This window comes from Lissotriton helveticus, chromosome 4_1, assembly GCF_964261635.1.
Source record: "Lissotriton helveticus chromosome 4_1, aLisHel1.1, whole genome shotgun sequence".
In the NCBI taxonomy this organism is placed as follows: Eukaryota; Metazoa; Chordata; class Amphibia; order Caudata; family Salamandridae; genus Lissotriton; species Lissotriton helveticus.
This window is the reverse complement of record NC_136063.1, coordinates 970,354,550-970,360,549: the sequence shown is the minus strand read 5'-3', so window position 1 is coordinate 970,360,549 and position 6,000 is coordinate 970,354,550. Positions and strand designations below refer to the sequence as shown.

Genomic DNA, 6,000 nt, shown 5'->3' with positions numbered 1-6,000 from the left:
TCTGAAATGCTTTGGCCCGGGGAAGGGAGACCCGGACGCCCGGGGAGGACTGCCCGGGACCCGTGGACTTGGTCCTGGGCACTCTGACATGCCGCTGGCCCGGGGAAGGGTGCCCCGGATGACCGGGGCCCGTGGAGCCCGTCCTGGGCACTCTGACATGCCGCTGGCCCGGGGAAGGGAGCCCCGGACGCCCGGGGCCCGTGGAGCCCGTCCCGGGCACTCTGCCATGCCGTTGGCCCGGAGAATGGAGCCCCCAGACACCCGGGGGAGGTGTTGCCCAGGCATATCTCATCTGGTCCCCCGGGCAGAGAACCACCAGCCCTGGAGAGGTGTCCGGGTGTACCCTGCCCCTAGTAATCTGGAGGGAAATTACCCCCCTTTCTTGCAATCCGTGCACGCGAGGTGACAGAGGGGACCCAAGGCGTAAAAGAACCCGACCTCATGGAGCCCTAGCTGGGATCCAGGAGCCGAATGGCACCTCATCGGGACTTCCAGGGAAGCCCGGCCATCTGGTCGCCCCGTTGGAAAGCATCGCGGGCGGCCAGAGGGCCGGGATCGAAAGGACTCCCAGCTCCCCATCCATCCCAAGCCTTCGCGGTAGGGTTCCTGACTGCCTGCCCACGCAAGGCAGGGCTCTTGGACCCCGGCTGGGCCTCAGGCGCAGGTTGGACCACCGGAGCTCTAGGGCCCGGACGACCTGGGGGAGGAATGCCCGGGAGCCGTGGAGCCCGTCCTGGGTACTTTGACATGCCGTCGGCCTGGAGGTGGGTGCCCCGGACGCCCGGGGGAAGCTGCCCGGGACCCATGGAGCCCGTCCTGGGTACTTTGACATTCCGTCGGCCTGGAGGTGGGAGCCCCGGACGCCCAGGGGGAGGTCTGCCCGGGACCCATGGAGCCCGTCCTGGGTACTTTGCCAATGCCGTTGGCCTCGTGGAGATGGGTGCCCCGGACGCCCGGGGGAGGACTGTGCCGGACTCATGGAGCCCGTCCTGGGCACTTTGACATGCCGTCGGCCTGGCGGTGGGAGCCCCGGACGCCCGGGGGAGGGCTGCACGGGACCCATGGAGCCCGACCCGGGCACTCTGTCATGCCGTCAGCCTGGATGGAGCCCCGGAAGCCCGGGGGACGAATGCCCGGGACGCATGGAGCCCGTCCTGGGCACTTTTCCGTGCCTTCGGCCTGGAGCCCCCAGACACCCAGGGGAGGACCACCGTGAAAACCATGGAGCCCGACCCGGGCACTCTGCCATACCGTCAGCCTAGATGGAGCCCCGGACGCCCAGGGGACGAATGCCCGGGACGCATGGAGCCCGTCCTGGGCACTTTTCCATGCCGTCAGCCTGGATGGAGCCCCGGACGCCCGGGGGACGACTACCCAGGAGCCATGGAGCCCGTCCTGGGCAATTTGACATGCAGTTGGCCTGGAGGAAGGAAGCCCCGGGTGGCCTAGGGAGGTGTTGCCCAGGCATAGCCCATCTGGTCCATATGGCAGAGAACCACCAGCCTCGGAGGGGTGTCCGGGCGTACCCTTCTCCCTAGTAATCCGGAGGAAAATTACCCCCTTTTCTTGTAATCTGTGCACGCGAGGTGACAGAGGGGACCCAAGGCGCGAATGTACCTGACCTCCTGGAGCCCTCGCTGGGATCCGGGCAGCGAATGGCACCTCATCGGGACTTCCAGGGAAGTTCGGCCATCTGGTCGCCCCATAGGAAAGCGTTGCGGGCGACCAGATGCCCGGGGGGGGGTCCGGGCGACCAGATGGCCGAGGGAATCTGGGCGATCAGATGGCTGGACACGGAAGTGAAGCCGCCTGGACTCTCCCGACCCTGTCCCCGTCCCCGTGCCCGTGCCCGGGACGCATGGAGCCCGTCCTGGGCACTTTTCCATGCCTTCGGCCTGGAGCCCCCAGACACCCAGGGGAGGACCACCGTGAAAGCCATGGAGCCCGACCCGGGCACTCTGCCATACCGTCAGCCTGGATGGAGCCCCGGACGCCCGGGGGACGAATGCCCGGGACGCATGGAGCCCGTCCTGGGCACTTTTCCATGCCTTCGGCCTGGAGCGCCCCGACACCCAGGGGAGGACCACCCTGAAAACCATGGAGCCCGACCCGGGCACTCTGCCATGCTGTCAGCCTGGATGGAGCCCCGGACGCCCGGGGGACGAAGGCCCGGGACGCATGGAGCCCGTCCCAGGCACTCTGCCATGCCGTCGGCCTGGATGGAGCCCCGGACGCCCGGGGGACGACTGCCCAAGAGCCATGGAGCCCATCCCGGGCACTCTGCCATGCCGTCCCGACAAATTCGTACGGACTCCTAACCTTCCGACACAGATCGGAATCGAGCCCTTTCTGACCCAGCAGATTTCAGGTTGATTTGCTATATACTTTACGTACGATTTTATGGGGGCCGATTCCGATCCGGTACGTAAAAGCACATCCGACCGACATGTCGGACAACCACGTACACCCAGGGGATAGGACTGCCCGGGTCACATGGACCCCGTCCTGGGCACTCTGATCTGCCGCCGGCGCCGGGGATCGAACCGTGATCACCAGATGGGGATATCCCAAAAATCTGGCATGGATACGGCCCGCCAGGACAGGTTTGGGCACCCCTGACCTAGGAGATTTGGAAAGCTTAATTTCAGCAGTTTACCATGAAGTTATTGTTATATATTATCAACATGAAGAAACTAATATGACTTAAAAAAAATTACAATACAAAAGAGATTTTCATACTTAGTGGTAGAACTTAGAACCATTAACGTTTTTTCCATGTGGTTAAGCAATAAATAAATATTCATCACCTATATTGAATTGATTCATCTAATCATTTTATCAGCTTCTCCTCAAAGGAAATATAGAGATAAACATGATACAGTAGAAAATACATCTATTTTCAACATTAAAGGAGCATCAAGTATTGGCTTGGAGACTGATTGAAAGTATGTCCTTGGCGTTTTTAACTTCATGCTCTAACAGACTAAACTAATAGAGTCACTAAATATATAGCATACTATTGAAGATGAAGCAGATGATGAAGTCCTACTGATTGTTAATCCGGGATAGTTGGAAAGCTTATATTCAGCTGTTTACATTCATAGTATCTTTATATATTATCAACAAGACTAAACAAAAAGGATCTCAATACATTGCAATAAATAAGAGATTTAGTTACTTGGCGTTAAAACTTAGAACCATTAATAGATATTCCAGGCGCTTTAAGAATAGTGATTAATTCTATAATTATATCAAATGTATTCATCCAATCCTTCAAGCAGCGTTTGATCCAAGGAGATAAACAGTCCAAAATGAGTCACAAGAAAAATTCATCTTTTTTCAAAGAATTAAACTTGGCATGTACAGTGATCGAACCTGTGACCTTGGCGTTATTAGCACCACGCTCTAACCAACTGAGCTAACTGGCCAAATTTCACATCTTCTGGAGGACCAGCACAGGAAGCAGTGCTAATGATAGTTCAACCAGGATATTTGGAAAGCTTAATTTCAGCTGTTTAATATGAATTAACTTTCATATTATCAACATGAAGAAACTAATATGACTTCAAAAAAATTGCAATACAAAAGAGATTTCCATACTTAGTGTTAGAATTTTGAACCAGTAAAGTTTTTTCCACGTGGTTTAGCAATAAATAAATATTCATCACCTATATTCAATTGATTCATCTAATCATTCTATCAGCTTCTGCGCAAAGGTAATATAGAGGTAAACATGATACAGAAGAAAATACATCTATTTTCAACATTAAAGGAGCATCAAGTATTGGCTTGGAGACTGATTGAAATTATGTCCTTTGCGTTTTTAACTTCATGCTCTAACAGACTAAACTAATAGGCTCACTAAATATATAGAATACTTTTGAAGAATTAGCAGATGATGAAATGCTACTGATTCCATACAATCCTTCAAGCAGCGTGTGATTCAAGGAGATAAACAGTCCAAAATGAGACACAAGAAAAATTCATCTTTTTTCAAAGAATTAAACTTGGCATGTACAGTGATTGAACCTGTGACCTTGGCGTTATTAGCACCACGCTCTAACCAACTAAGCTAACTGGCCAAATTTCACATCTTCTGGAGGACCAGCACAGGAAGCAGTGCTAATGATAGTTCAACCGGGAGATTTGGAAAGCTTAATTTCAGCTGTTTAATATGAATTAACTTTCATATTATCAACATGAAGAAACTAATATGACTTCAAAAAAATTGCAATACAAAAGAGATTTCCATACTTAGTGTTAGAATTTTGAACCAGTAACGTTTTTTCCACGTGGTTCAGCAATAAATAAATATTCATCACCTATATTCGATTGATTCATCTAATCATTCTATCAGCTTCTGCGCAAAGGAAATATGGAGGTAAACATGATACAGAAGAAAATACATCTATTTTCAACATTAAAGGAGCATCAAGTATTGGCTTGGAGACTGATTGAAATTATGTCCTTTGCGTTTTTAACTTCATGCTCTAACAGACTAAACTAATAGGCTCACTAAATATATAGAATACTTTTGAAGAATTAGCAGATGATGAAATGCTACTGATTCCATCCAATCCTTCAAGCAGCGTGTGATTCAAGGAGATAAACAGTCCAAAATGAGACACAAGAAAAATTCACCTTTGTTCAAACAATTAAACTTGGCCTGTACAGGGATCGACCCTGTGACCTTGGTGTTATTAGCACCACGCTCTAACCATTTGAGCTAACAGGCCATTTTGCATAACTACCTTGAGGTCCAGCATATGAAGAAGGGCAAATGATAGTTAACCCAGGAGATTTGGAAAGCTTAATTTCAGCAGTATACCATGAAGTTATTGTTATATATTATCAACATGAAGAAACTAATATGACTTAAAAAAAATACAATACAAAAGAGATGTTCATACTTAGTGTTAGAACTTAGAACCATTAACGCTTTTTCCATGTGGTTAAGCAATAAATAAATAGTCATCACCTATATTGAATTGATTCATCTAATCATTTTATCAGCTTCTCCTCAAAGGAAATATAGAGATAAACATGATACAGTAGAAAATACATCTATTTTCAACATTAAAGGTGCATCAAGTATTGGCTTGGAGACTGATTGAAAGTATGTCCTTGGCGTTTTTAACTTCATGCTCTAACAGACTAAACTAATAGTCTCAGTAAATATATAGTATACTATTGAAGATGAAGCAGATGATGAAGTCCTACTGATTGTTAATCCGGGATAGTTGGAAAGCTTATATTGAGCTGTTTACATTCATAGTATCTTTATATATTATCAACAAGACTAAACAAAAATGATCTCAATAAATTCCAATAAATAAGAGATTTAGTTACTTGGCGTTAGAACTTAGAACCATTAATAGATATTCCAGGCGCTTTAAGAATAGTAATTAATTCTATAATTATATCAAATGTATTCATCCAATCCTTCAAGCAGCGTTTGATCCAAGGAGATAAACAGTCCAAAATGAGACACAAGAAAAATTCATCTTTTTTAAAGAATTAAACTTGGCCTGTACAGGGATCGAACCTGTGACCTAGGCGTTATTAGCACCACGCTCTAACCAACTGAGCTAACAGGCCAATTTGTATATCTTCTGGAGGACCGGCACAGGAAGCAGTGCTAATGTTAGTTCAACCGGGAGATTAGGAAAGCTTAATTTCAGCTGTTTAATACGAATTAACTTTCATATTATCAACATGAAGAAACTAATATGACTTCAAAAAAATTGCAATACAAAAGAGATTTCCATACTTAGTGTTAGAATTTTGAACCAGTAAAGTTTTTTCCACGTGGTTTAGCAATAAATAAAAAATCATCACCTATATTCAATTGATTCATCTAATCATTCTATCAGCTTCTGCGCAAAGGAAATATGGAGGTAAACATGATACAGAAGAAAATACATCTATTTTCAACATTAAAGGAGCATCAAGTATTGGCTTGGAGACTGATTGAAATTATGTCCTTGGCGTTTTTAACTT

General features: G+C 47.6%; 1 non-coding gene across 1 annotated transcript; it reads right to left on the bottom strand.

Annotated features, from left to right (window-relative positions):
• Positions 1-5,524: 5,524 nt before the first annotated feature.
• TRNAI-AAU (transfer RNA isoleucine (anticodon AAU)) lies at positions 5,525-5,598 on the bottom strand. The gene has a single exon. It is a non-coding gene; the product is annotated as a tRNA-Ile (tRNA).
• Between the last annotated feature and the right edge of the window lie 402 nt (positions 5,599-6,000).